At 38.9% G+C, this 22,471-nt stretch overlaps 1 long non-coding RNA gene across 2 annotated transcripts in view; it reads left to right on the forward strand.

Moving 5' to 3' along the window:
• LOC140522345 (uncharacterized) overlaps positions 1 to 22,471 on the forward strand; it is a 50,996-nt gene that overhangs the window by 12,453 nt on the left and 16,072 nt on the right. For both annotated transcript variants that reach the window (XR_011973302.1, XR_011973303.1), the window contains exon 3: positions 6,673 to 6,899. This is a non-coding gene — a long non-coding RNA (uncharacterized lncRNA). The remainder of the gene's footprint in view (positions 1 to 6,672; positions 6,900 to 22,471) is intronic.

Here is a 22,471-nt window from a genome sequence, read left to right on the forward strand (position 1 = left end):
AGAATGGACCAAATAGAAACCAATGACTCCTTGAGACAATAAGAAATATTAAAACAAGATCAAAAGACTAAAAGATTTAGAAGAAAATGTAAAGTATCTTCTTATTGCAACAACTGACCTGGAAAACAGATCTAGGAAAAAAAATATTTAAGAATCATTGACCTATCTGAACATCCTGGGCGAGAGACGAGTTTAGACATCATACTTCAAGAACTCTTAAAACTACCCAGAGCACTTAGCTGAACAAGTTATGGTATATAAATATGATGGAGTAGTATTCTTCCATAAGAAATGGTAAAAGATAGTGTTCCAGAGAAATCTTGAAAGACTTAACATGAACTGATGCAGAGTAAATAGAACTAGGAGAATAAATAATAACCTGACAACAATATAATAAAGATAAATAACTTTAAAAGAATAGAGAATTCTGATGAGTGAGAGCAACAATGATTCCAGGGAACCAATGATTAAATATATGCTACCCACCTCCTGATAAAGAAGTGAAGGACTCAATGCAGAATGATACACGTATTTATTTGGAAATGGCCAATATGGACATTTGTTTGGCTAATTTACATGTATTTGTAACTAGGATTTTGTTTTTCTTTTATTCTTAGTTAAGGGTGGAGGATGAGAAGGTAGATTTTTTGCTGTCTGAAAAAATAAAATATTTCAAAAACTTAGAAAAATCTGAATATAATGCTACAAAATATATGTTCCGTTTTTATTTTTAAAAAATTTTAAAGCTTTTTCAAGCTTTTATTGTCAACAAGCATTTATTGTCAACTACATATCAAGCACTGTGCTAAGCACTAGTGATACAAGTAAACGCAAAAAACAATCCCTTCTCTCAAGAACCTCATAGTTTAATGAGAAAAACAATATGCAAACAACTAATATACCTCCAAAATCTGTACAGCATGAATTGAAGATAATCTCTAGCATTAAGGGGGATCAAGGAAGGTTTCTTGAAGGTAGAATTTTAGCTGGAACTTGAAGCCAGGGGACTTGTGAGGAAAGAGCATTTCAGACATGGGGAACAGCCAGTGTGTTTCAAAAATAACAAGGAGACTAGAGTCACTGGACTGCAGAGTCCTTGTAGGGGGGAGTAAGGTGTAAGAATACTGGAAAAGGAGGAAGGGACCTGGTTATGAAGAACTTTAAAAGTCATACTGGGTTTTATATTTTATCTTGGAGGTAATAGGCCACCACTAGAGTTTATTGAATGGGGGATGTGAGGGAGGGTGTTGTGGTCAGATATTTGCTTTAGAAAGATCAATTTGAAAGCTGAGTGGAAGTTGAGTGAGAATTGACATTTTGGGTCCAAAATAGAATATAATTCAATTTCTTCTTGAGCACTCCCCACAAGGACTGAAAGGTATTGATAGAAGCAGCTAGGTAGTACAGTGAATGGAGTGCTGTGTCTGGAGTCAAGACCTGCATTCAAATCTAACCTCAGATACTAGCTGTGTGATCTAGACAAGTTACTTAGTTAACCTCAGTTTCCTCAACTATAAAAAATGGGGAAAATAATTATACCAAATCCCCAGAGAACCAACTGGGGTCATATTTATAAAGCATTTTGTACAGTGCCTCGCATATAGTAGACACAATTTTTCTTTTCTTTCTGTGATGAATTGTGTGTATCATGGGACCTATCACTTGGAAATGGAGTAATGAAGAGATTATAATCTTATCTAGATAAGAGATGCTTTATTATTTTGTCTTTGACTTAGCCTACCTCTCTAAGTTGGGGAGGGGGAGTCGTCTGAAAGGGGCTTTTAGACCACAATATGGTTGTTTCTTGATATATCCAGAGAAACTGAAAAGGAGATATTTAATGTGTTTACATATCTAGAACTGTGAAACTTTGGGTTGGTTTTTTTTCCTTCAACATTCTCTCTGATCATAAATTCTTATACTTTAGTGTTTCCCTTTGCCTTACTCCTAAATCTATCTCAGTCATATTTACTGAAGCTTTAGTCCTTCCACTACTCCCTGTTTTTCTAGACCACCTCTGCTCTAATCTTACTTTCTGTCATTCAAGGTTTTGATCCTAGAGTTAATCAGTTCAACCATGCCCTATCCTCTGCCCATAACCCTTTGTTTCTTGTCTTATGGCCAATTGGGCTTTGGGTGCGCTAGAAAGAACACTGAATTTACAACTGAAAGACCTAGGTTTGAATCCCTGTTACGCCATTTACTGACCTTGGGAAAGTCACTTAACTTCTTTGATCTCAGTAAAATGTAAAATGACAGTAAAATGTAAAATGACTGTAAAATGACAGTTTGGACTAGATAAACCTCAAGGCCCCTTCCAACTTCAAATATATGGTCCCTATGACCCCACGAACCTTGTTATTCCCACAAACTACCTTCACTGTTTCTTTCCGTATTGATGAACATGGTTGAAGAAAGTCATTTGTGCCATCTTGACTCACTAAAGATGAACATTATCTGATGTCAACTGGGGCCTCCTTGATGCCTATTAACCCTTTTCTTCTTCTTTTATTGAGTAAATATTATACTTCCACAGGAACAATTCCAAACCTTCTCTTTCCTCAAGCCTTCTTCCTAGCCAATCTCAGCTAACAATCTTACTTTACTGAGAAAAAGTCTTTCATTATGAACTGCCTCCTCCCTACTCCATACCTCAATAATGTACCCTCTCCACTCTGAAGTAGTGACCCTTCTCCTTGCCAAAACTGTTCTTAGAAGACAGTAATTTAAGCACAGATCTATGGGTTGACTCTACTCTGCTCTTTTTACTGTACTTCAGGATCTTTACCACACTCCTAAATTTAGGGACATCACTGTAACCCTACTCCATAGCCTACTTTTCCATCTTCTTAGTCTAACAATAGCTGGCGGGTTGCTCCTACTGTCTCTGATGATCAACCCCCCATAAACTAGCTACCTTAACACTCCCACGTCTCAGCAGACTTCCTTGAGTCCTTGTCTCATGATGCAGGTGCTACAACCCAAGTAGAGAGTCTCTACGAAATGGAGGCTTGAAAATTTCTCCCAATGATTGATGCTCCATAGGCTTTCAAGTATTATGGAAAGGTACTCTGCAAGAAAACATAATATGAAAACAGAATGTCCCTAGTACATTTATATTTACTTTTCTGAGTACATGTTGCCCCTTTCCTGCTAGCCATCAACATCATACCCTCCCTGCCAGGTATGCTCTGGTACCCCCTTCCTTTTCAGCTTCCCTTTGTGTATTGTTTTCCCTCATTGGATTACAACCTTCTTGAGGGCAAGGACTCTTTGTTTTTTTATCCCCAGCATTTAACATAGTTCCTGGCACATAATAAGCACTTAATAAATATTCATCATATTGGATACAAATAGAAAAGTAAGAAAATCCCTGTTCTCAATGAGCTCACATTCTTATTTGGAAGACAAAAAGTTTCAGCTCCATGTCAGATGGAAAGGTTCCATGATTTTTAGAGTGCAATGGCAAAGGAGATAGCAATGTTTCTTCTTTAATACAATTTCCACTGATAAAATAATATCTGTGGAATGTTCTAATATTGAACCATTCGACAGTGGCAAAGAATTTGGTGACAAAAACTTTCTTTTCTGGATCTTTGATATGACTGTAACACCAGTTGGGCAACACAACTCCTACTTTCTTTCTTCCTCCTTTCTTCCTTTTTCCTTCTTTCCTCCTCTTCTATCTCTCTGTCTTTCTCTCCTCTCTCTCCCCTTCTTTATTTCTTCTTTCCCTTCCCTTTCTTCTGTCCACATAGGGTATCATACCCTTACCTGCCAGTGCTCTGCCCAAAGGAATGTAAATTTTGATTGCTGAAAGCCCAGCAAGATATCTTGGGGTTCGTGGGCTAGATTTCTTTCTTGAGCATCATGCCTTAAACCCATATCACTCTGGCTCTCACTGACTGGCCAACAATAGGTCCAAGGCCAAGCCCCACTTGGTCATTGTTTGGGCCCTGACTGGCTCAGAGTGAATGTAAATAGCAGTTGTTTCTGTTTTAGCCAGAAATTCTGAGTGACTTCCCCTTCTAGAATAATTTTTTTTTGAATAGGTAAAAGAAGACATTCTCAGCCTCATTTCTTCCCTAGCCTTAATCACTGATTGAGCATTGCCTTAGTCAAACTAAGACTTGTAAAGATCTTAGCTTAAAAAGACCAAGTTCTCCCATTGCATCCAGGGCCATCTCCAATTATCCTGATCCATGTCTGGCCACTGGACCCAGATGGCTTCAGGGGAGAAAGTGAGGCTGGTGACTTTGGCACCGCCCTCCCTCACATAAATCCAGTTCACTTGCATGTCATAGCATCACCTCCCTGATGTCCTTATTTCCTTCAAGAATGAAACAACAGCACCTGTAGAAGAAGTTTCCAGGCTACTATTGCAGGGAGTTGCTTCCCAAGATGAGAACTGCAGGAAATGGTCTGGAAGTGCTGCTATTCTAATGCCTCTTGGGTTCAGGTTCTGGTATCTCTCCATGGGTCAGGAGGGAGATGGTGGTCACAGTGGTGGTTTGACCTAACTGATAGATGCTGCCTTCTTTCTCTACCTCAGGGAACTTGCTGCTTAAGCCAGGCTAGCCTGCCTACCCCATGAGTGGCAGTTTGTTGGTAGTTGGTGGGGATGGCTGGGCCCTTCTCCATGGGAGATAACGGCTCAGAGGACTGAGCTAGAAGCAGGACTGCTGGTCTGAAGGGTAGTGCAGCACCCAGGGGGGTTGTTCCTATTTGCCTGTTTGTATTCGCAGCAGTTGGTTAGCAGTTTGTTGCTGGCCATGGCAAGGTAGACAGACCTTCCCCGCCCTCCTCCAAGTGATTTGCACCCTCAATGATAGTTGTAGGGGCTTGGCTATAAGCAAATCTGTTGATTTGGGGGCCACTTCTATTCTCAAGGCTCTGGGGTTTAGGTTATTGGTCTGTCTCCAGCAGGGTCTGAGGAGACATGATGGTCAACATAATGGTGGGGGTTTGACCTTCTTGGCATATACTACTTCCTGTCTCTCTCAGAGTCCTCCGCTGCTTCAGAGTGTGTGTGTGTGTGTGTGTGTGTGTGTGTGTGTGTGTGTGTGTGTGTGTGTGTGTGAAAATATATGAAGTTTTAATAATTATTTTGTTCTGGGGCGGGGAGAAAGAACTGATAAAGTAAAGTCTCTGGGACACACACACACACACACACACACACACACACACACACACACACACACACACACACACTCTCTTTGCAATTTCCAGAGCTGACCCACTCAGTCACCTCATTTACTGACTTGCTGAGCTGCACTTGGACCTCTGCCCACCTAAGCTGGCAAGCTATCAGAGTCTGCAGATTGCCTAGAGACTCTTGCTCAGCCAGCTGCACCTGACCACTGAAGGAATCTATGTTTATACCACGTTCCGTGACCAATGAGTAGTAGGGCAGTAAGAACTAGTGGAGAAATAAGGAAGTACTACTGAAAATAAGGGAGAAGAAGCTTCTGGCAGAGGTCTCTACCCCTCTGAATAATGCATGAAACCATTATCTACTCTCTTTTAGCTTGGGATAAATCTAGATATTAAGCCATGTAGAGTTTTATAAAAATAAAAGCCTCTAATCTTTGAAGACATCTTAGCAAATGATTTACCATCATGAATTAATACTCCAAAGGAATCTGTAAATACTGTAGCGAGTTGGGTTCAGTATTATGATAGACACTAAGAAAAAGAACTAAAAACACAAAGTAGCTCATTTTTGACATTTTAACAATTTAAATTTTAAATTAAAATTTTGACAATTTAAGATTAACTTGCTAATATACATAAACCAATATAGGACATACTGACAGTGAAATATTAAATCACTATATGACTACTCAGAAAAGTACTTTTCACCCCTCTGGCCCCTCCTTTGATTGGTGAGTCCCTGCCCAGAACTTCCAGATAAGGAAGTGCCCAGGCTAGCCTTGCTTACTCCTCTTCTGGCTCCAGGCCTGACTCTCTGGACCTTTCCTCCTTGAGTCCCTGCATATACCTTTTCTCTGTCCGTTTTATGTGTTTTCTTCCCCTATGTGAATGTACATTCCTTGAAAATGGGGGCTTTCATTCTTTTTGCTTGTTTTTGCACTCCTAGCACCCAGCACTGTGCCTGGCTCGTGGTATATACTTAACAAAAACTCTTTCTGTCCGTCTATCTAATTATGGGATTCATGAAGTAAAAGAAATGTGAAGAAATGACATTTACCTTATCTTTCCATAATTACTAGTAACTAATTTATACCTATGAAATTTCAGTGCTGTTCTGGTACATGCAGTTCTTTTGTCTAAATGATCTATGTAATTGTTTTCATTAGAAAGGTGATGCAGTATAGTGGCTAGAGAGCTGTCTTCAGAGTCAGAAAGCTCTGGTACCAAGTCCTACCTCAGCCACACACTGGCTGTGTGATTCTGGGAAAATTGCTTAACTAAGAAAGGCATAAACACAGTCCCTGCCCTCCAGGAGCTTCCATCCTAAAGGGGGAAACAACATATCAATACCCATAGAAGATAGGTACGAAGTATATGAAGGTGGCTATGGTTGTGTTGTTCATTCTTCATTTTCCAAGACAACTAGTGACATCACAGGGTGATGTCTTGACCAGCATGTGAATTGGATTAAAGTGAGTCAGAGTTGTACAAAATCACTAGTCTCATTCTCTCTTCCAGAGTCATCAGAGTTCAGTGGCAAGACAAAAGTCAAGACGACTGGCAGTAGCCCAGGATGCAGTGGATGAAGTGATGTCTTCAATGTGTAACCATGCACTAAGTGTTCCACAGCAACTGCTTCATGATATAATCTCAGGAGGGAAATACCAGCAGCTGAAGGGACTAGGAAAGGCCTCCACTGGAAAGTGGGCCTTGAACTGAGTCTTAAGGGAAATCAGGAGGCTGAGGTGAGGAGGAAGAACATTCCAGGTATGAGGGTCAATCAGTGCAAGACAAAAAGATGATGGGTGAGGTATAGCAAGTGGGCCAGTGTAACTTAATCCTGAAGTATCGAGAAGACTCAGAAAGTAGGAAGGGGCTAGGTGCTAAAGAGTTTATTTTTTTCAATTCTAAAACATTTTTTTTTTTCTCCTTCCCACTTTCCTCAATCCCACAAAAAGGAAAAGAAAAAAAAACAAGCTTTTGTAACAACTATAGATGGTCGAGTAAAAAAAACAAACTCCCATGCTGGCCATATCAAAAAATGTGTCTCATTCTTCCTACTTACTTTATCGCTTCTCTGCCATGAGATAGGGAGTATTCTATATTACTAATCCTCTGGAATCATGGTTGATTCCAGTGATCAGAGTTCTTAATTGTAAGGAAGTTTAAATGCCAGAAGAGCTTCTCTTTGATCCTGGAGGTAATATGGAGCCACTGGAGCTCCATGAGCAAGGAAATAATTTAGTGAAACTTGTGCTTTAGAAAACAAATGAAGTAGATTTAAGCTTATTACTTCCAAAGAAACCTTCTGGCCAAAGCCTAGAAAATGAAAGTTTGTATATAAATGTATTGTTAAGTATTATATATCCTGAAGGTAGTATTACTTAACATAATTCTCTCATTTTTGCATTAATATGTGTTTAGTTTTGGCGAAGGATTCCATTTCTTCCAGTTATCACTCATCATTTTACATTTTTACCAGATTTAACTTTGAACTTCACGATAAGTTCTGCACTTTTTAACCATACCTATCCTTTTAAATATTTTTGCTGTTTTCACATTTTTTTTTATTATGATTTTTCTCAAAGCTACTTATTTTTATGCAGCTAATTTTCAGTAATAAAAGTAGATTCTCTACTATAATTTTTTCACTTTCTTTTTCATTTTTTCTACATAACACGAACATAAAGGCAAAAATAGAATCTATGCTATATTCTAAAATCCCAGATGTAATATTTCAAATTCTCCCCATTTGCTCTCCCATTTTCATCCTAATTTTTTCCCTCTATATTTCTATTACTTTTGATTCTTCTTTTGAAAATTATGTATGTCCAGAGGATAAATTTGTTTCCAATGGCAAGTGAATATAAAAACTATTGTAATTTATGGCTTATAGAGTTTTCTTTTTTCTTTCTTCCTTTCTTCTGGTTTCTCTTTTCCACTGGTCACTGTAGTTAGCAGAGGTTTGGACAAGGCTGTGCCTGTCTTTCCAATGTGATGTGACTTTCTACTATGAACACAATGCTCTTTGTTTTCCCACAGCTTCTTGTTGGGTTTTCACAAGTTTTCTTACATTGTGCTCCACAAAATTTTCATGGAACAAAAGCAGATTCTATGTTTTTTAAATTTCTTGATTTATTTTATCAAATTAAAAGGATAAAATAATTATTCCTATACTAAAACTTCTGAAGAGCTAGCTCTTGGACCTCACAAAGGAGAATACAAGGTGTGGTTAATATATCAATATTAAAATTAAATTTAGTTTAGACTCAAAGCTTCCTTGATAAAAGTAATATTGAAAATATTTGCTATCTTAATATCTGGAAAAAATACATAAATTGAGCTCCTGGACAGGTGAGGAAAAATGTTTTTTATCTTTCTCTTCCTTTTTTCTTCCTCCTTTTAACACAACCAATATGAATGAGTCAGCTCTTTGGCAAGGATGTACTAGTCAGACCAGGGTGCGTCTTGTTTTAACATGAGGAAGAAGCTGTTGTACCTTCTATAAAATCTCAAGGGATCATTTTCTTTAATCCAGAGATCATTAACTTGAGGATCGTAAACTTGTTTTCAAAAAAATATTTTGATAACCCTAGTTATCAAAAGTTAGTAGTTGATTTCCATTGTAATCTAGTTAGTAGTTGATTTCCACTGTAATCATTTCCATTTTATATTATGCACTTAAAAACGTTATTCTGACAAGCCTATAGAAGCCAAAAGAGTCCATGACACACAAAAAGGGTTAAGAACCTCAGTAAATGTGCTTGCTAGAAGCTCAAGAACTCAGAACCCAGACATGTCTATTCTACCACCAAATGAAAAAGATATGTACAATAGTTGTTTTCATCTATTGAATCATTATGAAAGAGGAGAATGGTTTTTGTGTTTAATAATTATTTTCATGACTCAAAACAACACAGGGCTTTTTCTTTCCTCAGAGGAAAAAAATATGCCTTTCCTTACTTCTGCCCTTCTTTACTCTGACTCACATGACCAATTCACAAAATTCTTACTGTACAAACGAAATCAAACAATCACACTTATGAAAGAATTTCTTAAAGACTGAATTATATCATGAAAGTTCTATAATTTATGGCACCCATCTAATAAGCAAAGAAAACACAGAAACAACATCCTTATGAATAATGTATTTCAAATTGTTTATATAAATGTTCTATCATCTCAACCAGATTGCAATCTCTTTGGGTGCAAGGAGTTGTCTTTTTGTTTCCCCAAAAGCATAACACGGTGTTTTATCTGTAAGTTAACTGAAATCCAATGAAATCCAGAAATGGATTCACACAGTTTAGGACTTCAAAAGTGGGAGTAATTCCCATGTTTTTAATTTAAAAAATCTTGCTCATTTGCTTCTGCCCCATTTGAAACCAGGAACTTTCAAAGTCACTCAACACTGGATGTTTAGCATGCCTCTCATGCAAAAAATTTTTTTTAATATAGCACTAAATGAATAAGCAAAACATTTAGTAGGTATTGAAATAAAAATAAAACAATGAGAAAAGTCTCACTCACATTCCTGAATCAATGTTCCCACCTCTCCTTTAGGTGTTCTCTTCCTCCATTATAATATAAGCTCCTTGAATTCAGGGACAGTCTTGCTCCCTTTTAGATGTATCCCCAGCACTTAGTACACTGCTGGAAATACAGTAAGTGATTAATAAATGATCTGTCTATCTATCTACCAACTCTCCATCTATATCTACGTGACTGGGCAAATCCCCCAATTTCGCAGAGCCTCAGTTTCTTCCTCTCTGGGGCTGTGTCTCAGATAAGGCAATTAATCAATAAGCCTTTGTCAAGCACCTACTACAGGTCAGTCACTGTGCTAGGCATGGGAGACACATGTTTATAATCATGATGACAACAGTATCATTTATATCTTACCTACTGTATTCCAGGTGCTTTACAAATATTATCTCATTTGGTCCTCACTCAACCCTGGAAGATAGGTACTATTGTTTTCCTCATTTTATCAATTAGAAAACTGAGGCAAACAGAATTTAAGTGAATTGACCAGGGTCTGCATTTGAACTCGATTCTTCCTGATTCCAGGTCTGGCAGTCTATGTAAAGTTCAGCTAAGATTCTTATAATTCTTTTTCATTTTATAATTCTTTTTCAATGCTGACATCTCATCTATATCTGCTTGACATTTTGCACTCTCTTAATAACCATGTTATAAATCATTCACTGGCAAGGTTTAGATGATCCACTCCAAGAACTTTCTATGAAAACTGTATATATAGCACAGAGGGGCCCCTTATAATTTATATGAGTGACATTTATGTTCATGTCTACATAGAAAGCATACTCAGGCATCCATTAAGAGAGATGATTTAAGTTCCTCTTCTATCTTTTGGACAAGGTGATATTTCTTTGGACAGAAGGAGAAATCTCTAGATGAAATATGAATGTATGTCTCCCTTATTGCATTCATGTAGTCTTTATTCCAAAATTGGCACAAATTCACAGTTTCAAAGTTGCATTTGGCATTAAAGATTGACAGAAAGAAAAGGGATTCAGAACTTTAATGGAAGAAACTGGAGAGGCTTACTCAGACCTGAAGAGGAGATTTCAGGCTAACTGTAAGTCGTGAAGGGAAAGGTAGATTGACAAAGCAGGGTGCAACAAGGGACAACCTGGATTGGACCTATCCTGTCCTAGTCATGTGGACTTAGAGGTCCAAAGAGTCTGGGAAGGCAGGGGGGCAGTAATGTAGCTGATCCCTTACAAAAAAAAGACTCTCTAGAAGTGTGAGTAGAAGCACTTTTTGTAATTTTTTTGTTGGGTTAAATAAAACCTGTCCTATTTCTGATGTCTTCTTAGCTTGAATACTTGCAATAGAATTCAGGACCCTTTGCCAGGGGAGAGTCCCAAGCCAAATTCTAATGTTCCCAGGCAAAATGCTAAATGGGATCACTAGCCAAAAAGATTTCCCCCAATAATTAATATATAACACGTTAAGGTTTTCAAGTACTTTAAAAATATTTCATTTAATCTTCACAACTACACCGTGACATAACTGCTATTAATATCCCTAGTTTTCAGATAAGGAAATAGTACTATCAAAATCATGCCTGGATCCACAGTGTGAGGGGACAGGTCCCAATTAAAACATAGAGTATATATACAAAAAGCAGTTACAAAAGGGGATCACACATGTAAAGCTAAAAGACCTTAGAGGGCACTGAGCACAACCTCTTCATTTTACAGATGAGAAGATGGAAGGAAACCTACAGAGGTGAATGAATTACCCAAGGTTCACATAGCCAGGAAATTCCTGATTTGGAGCTCAGTCTCAGGTCTTTTAGATCCCAAGTACAGGACCATATCCAAGACAGCCCTTTGCTTCTCTTTCTTTGCAGTAAAAGTAAAATTCAATGAACATAAAGACTAGATTCAACACCTCCTTTATTGAACAGTAACTCCAACACTTCCAATACCAACTTTGAAGAATTGTTGTTAGAACCAAGAGAGATAAATTAAGCTGCTGCTGCTCCTGCTCATAACAGTAGTAGTCATGATGAGGATGGAGTAACAGAAGTCTAAGATGATTACAATGGGGAGGTAATTAGAATGAGTGCCTTTGCTTGCAATTGACTAGAAGAAGAAATTCTCTAGGCAGCTTTTTAAAGAGATACGGTTGATCCAAATTATCTCAAAAGAGTCTTCTAAATGGTAATGCAAGGAAAATGACTGTTAATAAAATGTTTAATTAATGTTTATTATGCTAGCTTACTAATTTTGGATAGGCTGCATTGATGACACAGTTAAGTTGTATTTTATGTACACTTTATAGCACAATAGAGACCCTTGTTAGATAATGTATATATATGCTTATGTTTATTTTATGGGATTTGGATCATAGTTCTAAGATTTTAATTGTTCATAGAAATTTATAGTTGTACTTTTGCTTTCATGACATATTTCTTGCATTTCTTCAAGTTATGTGATGCTAAGACCTGTTCAGTAATGCCAGCCTCAATTAAAACATTGTCTAGAAATTCTTCTCTCCAGAGCATGTGTCCGTTTCTGCCCCAAGCCAGAAGAGATGACCCTTGAAGCTGCCATTTTAGGATCTCTATAAAAAAAAAAAAAAGGAGGGAAAAAAGACAAAAAGTTTGCTATTTTTTTCTGGCTTTATAAGCCAGAACAAAAAGATAGATATTCTTACCACAGTCAATTTTTCCAAGCCATTTTGGGGAGAGCCCTCATTTGTGAAAATCTTCTAAGAGGGAGGACTTGAATCAAACAGCTAATTTTAGGGATAGTCCTAATCACTGAAATTTAATCTAGAATTTTCTTTTTTCCTCTCAACAAGGTGCCAATAGCTATACACTAAGGACCACTGCAGCTATATTCCCCTAATCTGTTATCTCCCCCAATTAGAGCTGTTGTTGTGGAGGTGATGCCATGACATGCAAGTGAATTGGATTGAAGTGAGAGACAGCTGTACAAAATCACCAGCCTTACTTCCTCTTCCAGAGCCACCAGGGTCCAGTGCTGAGATCAAGATGACTGGAGATGGCCCTCCCCTATTACAGTATGAGCTCCTTGAAATCAGATTTGAAGAATGAGTACATTAAGTAGAAGGTGGCATGTCCACTTCAAGCAACAGCTAGTTAGGCTACCCCTAAGAATATGCTAAGAGGAATAATGTGAAACAAGGCTGAAAAAATAGGATGCCCCCTAGACTATCAAAAGTCTTTAAATGTCAAGCTCAGGAAATTGTTTTTTACCCTAGAGGTTGCAGAGAGCAGGTGACAGTCTGGAAGAGGAGAATGACATTGCCAGACCTGTGCCTTTATCTATAAAATGTGGATAACCTTCACCATCTACCTCAGAGAGCTGTAGATGAGATGAATATGAAAAAACTATATGTTTCAGCTATGATTGTTAATATTAATATCATACTTATAATATTTATGACAAATGCCTACTTGCTGTTTGCATTAGGATGAACCCCTAAATGCTCTCAGCCAATTGTCTTTCAAAGTTTCATGATGGTAGTATAGTGATAGTTCAATTAAAACAGTAACAATGATATGGAGGCAACGAGGTGATACAGTGCTTAGAGTGCTGGACTTGAAGTCAGGAAGACCTGAGTTCAAATCTGGTCTCTGATACTTACTAGTTGTGTAACCCTGGGCAAGTCACTTAACTCCTGTTTGCCTCAGTTTCCTCAACAGTAAAATGGGGATAATAATAGTATCTATTCACGGTGTTGTTGTGAGGATTAAGTAACATAGCATACAAAGACATTTTACAAACCTTAAAGTACTATACAAATGTCAGCTATTATTATTATTTATTATTATTAAATATATTTCCAAACTCTTTTGCCCATATTTAAGCCTCTTAAGACCTTGTTCCAACTTATCCTTTCAGCTGTATCTCATGATGCTGCCTTTCATATTCTCTACCACTTGGTCAAACAGGATAAATAGTAGTTTCCTCTTATGTAGAAAGTTTCAAGTACTTTCCTCAAAACACCCCATGAGATACATAATACACAATTATTACCATGCTGGAGCATCCCCCCCTTGCTGCCATTTATAGCTTTGACCTAATGGGACCCAAGTCTTACAGACCTCTCAAACTCACAAGGTTGCCTCCAAGTCTTTCCTCATCTACTTCAGGTTAGACACTAGTTCAACTAAGAAAAGGAAAAACCAAACATTAAAGAAGCAGCCCAATCCCAATCCCAAGTTCAAGCTTGTCCATGCAGAACATGTGCCATAAATGCCACATACTCCCCACCACATAAAGGCCAGGGGAGGAGCAGGGCAAACCACCTCAAAACCTCTTGGGAAGGGGTTTGTGAAGCCACCAGAAAGGAAGAGAAAGGCTGAAGGCATAGAGGATTCCTTTATATATCCAATGTGTTCTTCTGGCTCTGTAGCCAGTAAAGGGACTATTTCACCTCAAAGTCCAAGCCCTGTTGCCCTGAAGACACACATGGCCAGAAGAAGTAAGCCTCAAAGTTCCCACATGCTTAACAAGAACCCAAGATGACAACTAGGAACATACTGCATAAGATGATCCCAATAGGCCAATTCAACCTTGATGTCTTTGACTATAATTCTCCTGGAAGCCCTAGAGTGGGAAAGCTGATGATAGATTTTTAGGTCATGAGTAGGAAAGCATTGGGGATGCACAAGAGTAGGAACTTTGCCTAAACTTTTTATGTCTCCCAGTTTAATCAAAGTTTCTTGAATATGAAGTTTAACATAATTTTAAAAGATGGAGTGAGAAAATGTTGGGGTGAGGGAAAGGTATTCATTGCTTAAAAAGGGTGACCCTAGAATTAAATCTTGAGACAGATTCAGAATTATTAACATCACACATTTAATAGCTACAAACTAACAACCTACATTTGTGAAACCTAACAGTTTTATACTACTTCTGTAATACCTATCATTTTTTATTTGTATGATTAACTTGGGAAGAAGTTTTTAAAACATGTACTAAAGATATTTGGAAGAAGAAATTACAGTATTATGAGTTATTCACATGTTAAATGGTTATAGTACTTGGAAACAATGATTCATCAGGCATTTTAGGATCAAATAAAACTACTTTTGATTAAAAAGGAAATTAGTCTTTAGAAATGTTTGCATTTTAATTTCATTTTCCCAGTTTTATGGCTAGTCATTTGAGAGAAGATCCAGATGCAGCTATAAGTAAGGAAATGAATATTTAAAAGTAAAATTAAAATAAAGCCTTTAGTTTCCAAAATTTTATGTTTTCCTCTCTGGGAAGATAATTGAAAGACTTCCCCATTATAGTGTTATAATACAAACAGTGTGTTGTAGCAGAAAGAGCATTGAATTGGAGGTAGAAGAGCTTCACATTCAAATTCTGGCTGTTCTACTTACTATTTCTGTGACCTTGAGTGAATTTCCCTCTTTGGACCTTACTTTTTCTCATCTGTCAAATGTCGGGGGTGGGGAGGTTAGATAATCTCAAAGGTCCTTTTCAACTTAAAATCCTGTGATACTTTGAACCTTAAGTTTATGTTTGAAGTCATCATTTATGTTAAGGGAAAATATTGTGGAATGTATATAGATATAAGTGTGTACATACTTACATATACATACACATATTTATATGTACGTACATATGTGTATATGTGACAGCTAGGTGGTTCATTAGGCCTACAGTTGAGAAAATCTGAGTTCAAATCCATCCTCAGAAATTTATTAGCTCTGTGACCCTGGACAAATCACTTAACTGATGCCTACTTCAGTTTTGCCCTCTGTAAATTGGGAATAAAAATAACATCAGAATCTCCCAGAGTTGTTGAGAAGATATTTGAAAAGCATTTTGCAAACTTTTGAACACTATGTAAATGCTTGCTATTTTGATGATGATGATATATAATTGGAGCAGGGAATAACTGGCCAATGAACCCAGTGCTTGTGAGCAGGTACGATATTCTTGGTTGATGCAATCAGCCAGGTGAACTTTGGAGCATGCCCAGGCATTGAGTAACTGATTTGTCCACTAACCATGTGGTGAAAAGGGGCCTTTTTGATTGACTGTGAAGCCAGGCCTGATGTATTCAAAGGGCAGTGATCTGTGGAAGTTGTGTTTCTTTTTTATCATTCATCCTGGCCATCTGGGTCTAGTGGCAAGATATAAATCAAGACGACTTGGGGATGGCCCTGCTGCAGTGGGAGACCTTGGCCTTTTTAAGCTAAGGTCTTTCCCTGGTGCAAGTACTTCCCCCAGGGACTTAGGGATATAACACCCTAGGGTGTTGAGAGGAAGGGTGCCTACTTCTGTTCTTGCTGTACATTTTCACAGTACATTTTCACAGTACATTTCACTTGTAAAAGCTAATTGGTGATAATTGGAAGGTGTGGCAAGTAAAATTGTAACAAGGGCAGGTGAAGACATAGTTTTCTCGAGGGCAAGATTATAGTACATTAACAGGGATACATAAACTGTTCAGAAAGTGGATCACACTGGCTATCTTAGCCAGAATCCTGAGCATGATCAGTTTATTAATTAGACTAGCAATAACCAATAAATTGGGTCAAAGACCCTGAGTAAGGACTGACAGGATCTTTTAAACCTAGGTGTACCTTCTGATTAGCTGACAGTACATCATTTGGGCCTCCCTTTGCAAAGGTAAGACAATTCCAATTGCTAGACATTATAATGAGGAGATTGGTTAAGAGTTACCTCAGATCCTCTCTATTACTTCCTCAGTGGTGGTGGGTGGAGATGGGGAGGGAACAGAAGTAATCATCAGGTCATAAGATTGACTTGCCTCTGGAGAAAGTGGGTTGACCTTCAGGTATGGCTGATCACCTCCCTCTCTGACAATTAGGAAATGATAATTGCTTTATGGGCCTCTGAAGCTTCTAGTAATCTTGGTCAGAAAATCAGAACCATACCAGATTTCCCCTCTCTCCTCCCCACCTCTGGTCTCTCCCTTAGAGGCTGAATCACCCCTATTTCTGACAAGGAGACAGAAGGACAGGAGAGTTGTTCCCTGGGGAAGACTTGGCCCAAGTTTGTGAACATGGGCTCTGTAATGACTATATGTTAGAACTTTCCTTCTTTACCAGAGAGCAGGACAATGGAGTCACAACATTTCTGAGCATTTCTGAGGCTCAGAGCTGTTTGACATACCAGTGATCCTTGTTGAATGAACCCTAGCTGAATGGAGTTGCCTGTAGCTGACAGAAACTGAACAGCAAGGGCAAACTTGAGCAGCAGCTGCAAACTCAAGACCTTGCTCAAGACTTTCTAAACATCCTGGCTCAGGGGTGGGAAACTTGTGGCCTTGAGGCCACATGTGGCCCCCTAGGTGCCCGGGGCGACTCCCGGGCCTTCGCCTTCTACTTACCTATCCCCGGTCTTCGGACGTCTCCGGCCCCTCTCCTGGTTGGGGGAGGGGAATTCCCTCTCCCTGTTGGGGGAGGGGAATAAACAGGCAGAGCACCCGAAAGGAGTTGCAGCCAGCAAGCTTTATTGCGTTTCTTCTCCAGCTCTCGTGGTCATCCCCTTTTATTATCCCCTGTCTCCTCCCCCGTACCTCCCATGGGTGGGCGAGCTCCTCCCAAGTGCCTCCCCGTGGGTGGAGCCAGCCTGTTACCAGGGCCATCCCAGTACCCCACAAGGGGGCAGGTTCGGACCCTCAGGCGTCTCACGGTCCTCACGGGGGACCCCGGTCCAGAGCTGTCCCCCAACACCTAGGTCCTCAAGTTCAGCCCCTGGACTGAATCCAAATTTCATGGAAAAAAATTTGGATTTAGTCAAAGGGCCGAACTTGTGGCCCTTTGACTAAATCCAAACTTTTACACAACAAATCCCCTTAATGAAAGGATTTGTTCTGTAAAACTTGGACTCAGTCAAAGACTGCACCCAAGGACCTAGAAGATCACGTGTGGCCTCGAAGAGAAAGGTTTCCCACCCTTAGGAACAACTTAGTATGTTGTTATTCAGTTCTATGCAAAGATCTTTCTTCAAAGAGGTTAACAAGAGACAAGGACAGCACCTGTGGTAATTCCATGTCATTTGACTCTAAGGTCCAAGTATCTTCAGATATTTTTAAAGCAACAGAATGCTTACTTTGCAAACAAAAAGCAGTGCCGAAGACCCTCCTGTAACTGGCAATCTGCGAAGTTGGCTCATGGTCAAATGAAAGGCAGCTGAGAACTTGATCTGCTATCCTCCGTTGAGCATTGTTTCCTGCTACTATCATCTGGGCACTTTTGTTCAGGCCTGCCCACACTAATTCAGCTTCAGCCTGCCTTGATATGATGGTGTTCTATCCATTTCTTTTAATAGTGGGCTGATAACTCCTCAATCTTCAAGATTTGACCAGTTGACAAAAGCTGGCTAGAGTATGCAAAGGCTAAGATCAAGTATTTCCTTTTTGATGTCCTGTATGTAAGATCAAAGAACCTGTGTCACAGATAACTCTCCTAGATTTAATGTTACTACTCCCAAGATCCTCTTAGACATAACATGCAAATTAATTTGAGTAAGAAAAAGGAAAAGGGATTAAAGGTCTTTGTTCTTCACTGTCTAGTCTGTAATCTGTCTTTATTATGTATTATCAGTCAGCAGCAAAGTCTGTTTTGGTGAGTGGAAAAACCTCAGTCTCCAAATATAGTTTCTAAGATTGCTGAATACTTTGAAACATCTTTTAGGAACCATTCTAGTTGCAGAGGTACTATTTTTTTTTTATACTAATTCTCTATCATGTTAGGAAATATTTTTATTTTTATTTTTATTTCAGTGGTATGAAAACTCAAAAGTGGACCTCTTACAAAAGTACTAGAGAGTAATAAATTGCTATAAACCAGTGTTCTGAGAAAACACTCAGAGAATTCAAGGAATAATTTCCAACCAGAGAATTCATATCATAAAATGAAGAAAAGCACAGAATGATCTTTTCTGTGACTTTAAAGGTTCCACTCTTAAAAATGTAGAGAAGGAAGAAGGCTCTATGTAGTGTATAATAGTGTATATGAGCAGCTGGGAGTACAGTGGGTAGAATACTGGGCCTGGAGTGAGGAAGACTCTTCATAAGTTCAAATCTCGCTTCAGATACTTACTAGTTATGTGACTCTGGGCACAGTTTTCTCATCTGTCAAATGAGCTGGCGTAGGGAATGGTAAATCATTGCATGTGGTTAGGGTCAAGTTAACTCCAAATGGGGTCATGAAGACAACTGAAAAACAACAGAGTATAAACCGTGGAGCATGCCTAGAGCAAGACCGCTTCCAGGGTCACATATTTTGATTGCTTCTATTGTTGACCTCTTTCTGGTGATACATGTATTCTGTGTCACAGTCCATGGCTTGTGCTGGCTCAGTGCTGAAAGAATTGGCATTTGTTTTTGATAATGCAGACTTGGGTGGTCACTTGGTCCTCTCTCAGCCCATTACACCATAAAGGAAGAGTTCCATCAGAGAGGATTGGCTACTGACTTGGAAACACTTGCCCGCTCAGAAGATGTTAAGTGGAGTGACCCTATTCTCTAGACCTCTGTCTTTTTCTAATATGTCTAGATATCAGGATTCTTCTAGAATCTCCAAGAAAGGGTGATTCTATCTCAGTAGAAACGGTGAACTTCTTTCACATGGCAGCCAGAACATGTGTTTATAAGTAAATTTTTGATTCAATTTCAAAGCCCTAACAACTGTCTTCTGCTTTGTTCCTTTTCTCTGAGCTATCGCTTACTTAAGTCTGTATCCTGAGTCTTCTGTGTTAAGTATTCCTTTTGTGTGGGAGAAATAGGTAAGTGTCCTACAACTGATTTATATAGCACATTGAATACTTTTGTACTCACCCTTTGGGGGAAGACCCTAGATATGAACCAAATTTAAATTTTAGGGGGTTTTCGCTAGGGCTCTAGGGAGTTGTAAAGAGCCAGAAAGCATGAGGAAAAAAGTCTGATCCCTCTCTTTAGGGCCCAGGCTCCTTAGGTACTAAATCAAGTCTGTGAACAGGAACCCAGATTCAAGGGAGCTCCTTAACAAGAAGATGGCAGTTTAGTGCCTCAGTTCCCCTGTGGTGTTATTACAGGTATATTCCTCCAGTGTTATCTATATGGCATTGCACATAACAGAAACTTAAAGAGAATGTTAGCTCCTTGCAGGTGGAGACTGAACCATTCTCCCAGTAGGCACTTAATGAATTGATTACTGATCATTAACAAATGTTCATTGAATAATGAATTAATAAAAATGGTCTTTCAATAGCTAGCCTTTTTTCTATTCTATTAGGAATGAGACCAGTCAATTCTACTTATCTTCATTTCCATACTCAAAATAGCTCCTGTTCCTTACAAGCCAAAGGCAGGCTCACAGACTCTGCTTCTCAAAGTTACAAAGGACCTCAGACATCTTCTGCTCCAATCTGTGCCCAGATAAGAATTCCCTCTACCATATTCCTAACAAATACTAACATCTTCTGGTTATATAGTGCTTTAAGGTTTACAAAGTACTTTACCAATATTTCCTCCCTCAGGTCCTCACAAGAACTCTATGAGGTAGCTATTTGTATAGTCCCTATTTACATATAAGGAAATTGAAATGGAGAGAAGTTAAGTGACTTTTCTAAGGGCACAGAAGTAGCGTCTGAGGCAGAATTTGAGTTCAGGTTTCCCTGATTCTGAGATCAGGGCTCCATCCATTATGTCACTTAGCCACCAAAGTGGAATTGTGTGGGGTGCTCAAGAAGGACTAGCATCTCTGGTATGAGGTATTACCGAGTCCTTTTCAGGGCTGCTTATCAACCTTTGGTGTTCACCTGGCTCCCAACTCTTACCTGTGGCTCTAAGAAGCTGTAGCATGCCCAGTGTCCACATCCCATAAAACCAGACTGGGAATAACCGACAGGACTCAAATCCATCAGTGAGTTAGTGGGATGTCTACCCCAAGCATGTGAAGATTTTCCCCAGCAAAATGAACAGATGAGAACAATTTGTTCCACTGGCCAAGAAAATGGCTGAAGCAGGCTTTGTGGGGCACTTAGAGTTTGGTCAGACGTTGAAGACACCAAGGTCATCCACTGCATTTCAGGACCTCAGTTATCTTGACTTTTTTCCTGCCACTGGACTTTGATGACTCTGGAAGAAAGAGTGAGGCTGTAAACTTTATGCAATCTTGCCTCATTTAACTCCAATTCACAAACAAGCCAAGAAATTACCCATCACATCGAGATATCATTGGTCTTCAAAAATGAAGGACAAACCACAAAAATAATGTCACTTAGCTGCCAAAGTGATAAACTAGTTTTTGCTTGAAGATTGCTAAGGAAGAGGACCTCACTTGTTTTTGGAGAACTATAATCTTTAGGAAGAGTTTTCTTATAACAAGCTGAAACTTGCCTTTCTGTGATTTCTGCCTTCTGGGGCCAACCAGAATTTTAGTCTCATCCCATTTCCATTTGATAGCTCTAAAAATACTTACATACAACAAACTTGTCTCTCTTAAATCTTTCCTAAGCCTCTAACAGATTAGTAAGGGGGCAAATGGTTGAGGGTTCTCTGCATTTTTATAGCAAATCTTCTCTATGATTTTGGAAGGCAGGAAAAAAACAAGTCCAATCTAGTGCCAGTAGTGGTCCTCTGCCTCCACCTCCTGGCTATTTTAAGAATAACCTCAAGGTTCAGTTAAAGTCATGGCCTTTCTTGCAGAGAATTGTCAGTACCAGCTGTTTTCCCATCATCTTTTAATAAATCAGGCTTCATCACAAGCCTAGGAATAGAGAGAAATGAGACTAGAAATGTTGAAGTTATTGAAAGCTTTTCTTTCACAAGAAGACTTGTAGGCTTTGCTGTAGGATTTGTTCAGTTTTCTGTTAAGGGATAAGTGGAAATAGCTGGTCCCTGAGATCCATTCCAGTGGGAAAAATCTGTCATAGAAATAAGAGAATCAACTGGGATAAACAGAAAAGGAAGAAAAAGAAAGAATATGAAATAATGATCTTATGGTTTAAGGGAATTTTAAAAACCACTAAACATTTTCTTTATTTTCCTAGTAGTCACAGAGGCCCAGAATGAAATCACAAGGTATTAATGAAATATTTAACTGTAAAGATGAGTTTTCAGCCTCGTTCCTTTATGATACATTAACACTCTTCTGATTGAGTCAAAAGGGCTACAAAAGAGAACAACAGAGCAAACATCTTAGGCATATTAGAGGATTTCAATATCTGAGTCCTAAGGAATTTGAAGCTTCAAGACAGAGTAGTTGCAGACTGAGAATCTTCAGACTTGATCACAGTATCCAGAATCAGAGCTGTAGACAACTTAGCCAGCAGTTCAAGATTGGGGGCAACTGGGACCTGGGGGAACGGAAAAGAAATCCTCTCCTCTTCCTCACCATACCCTGATTCATACTCATGTTGGCCATGTAGCCTTGAAGGGAAACTACTGGACCTGTAGGGGACACACACTGCATCCAACAGAGAGTAAGGAAGGACATTCACTCCAGAAAGACTTAAATTCAAAGAGACAGTGGAAGAAAAGCTTCCCCCGCTTCCCAGCAGCAGAGAAGACAGACTCTAGAAAGGAGTAAAGAAAATCCAACAAAAATACATCCAGGATGTGTTGTACAAGGACGCTACAAAGAGAAAAGGGACATCCAAACCCCATAGTAGCCAAGTTGTGAATTACATTTTCCACTAAGGTATCTTATACATTTGCCTCAGTAACACCAACATAACTCTTGAATTGACCATATTTATCCAAGATGCTCTATTTGTGGGGAAGTATGCCCAAAGGTTATGGGGAGAAAGTTTAAAGCTACTTTTGTTCTATCCATAGGTTC

The sequence above is a fragment of the Notamacropus eugenii genome, chromosome 2 (genome assembly GCF_028372415.1).
Source record: "Notamacropus eugenii isolate mMacEug1 chromosome 2, mMacEug1.pri_v2, whole genome shotgun sequence".
NCBI lineage: Eukaryota > Metazoa > Chordata > Mammalia > Diprotodontia > Macropodidae > Notamacropus > Notamacropus eugenii.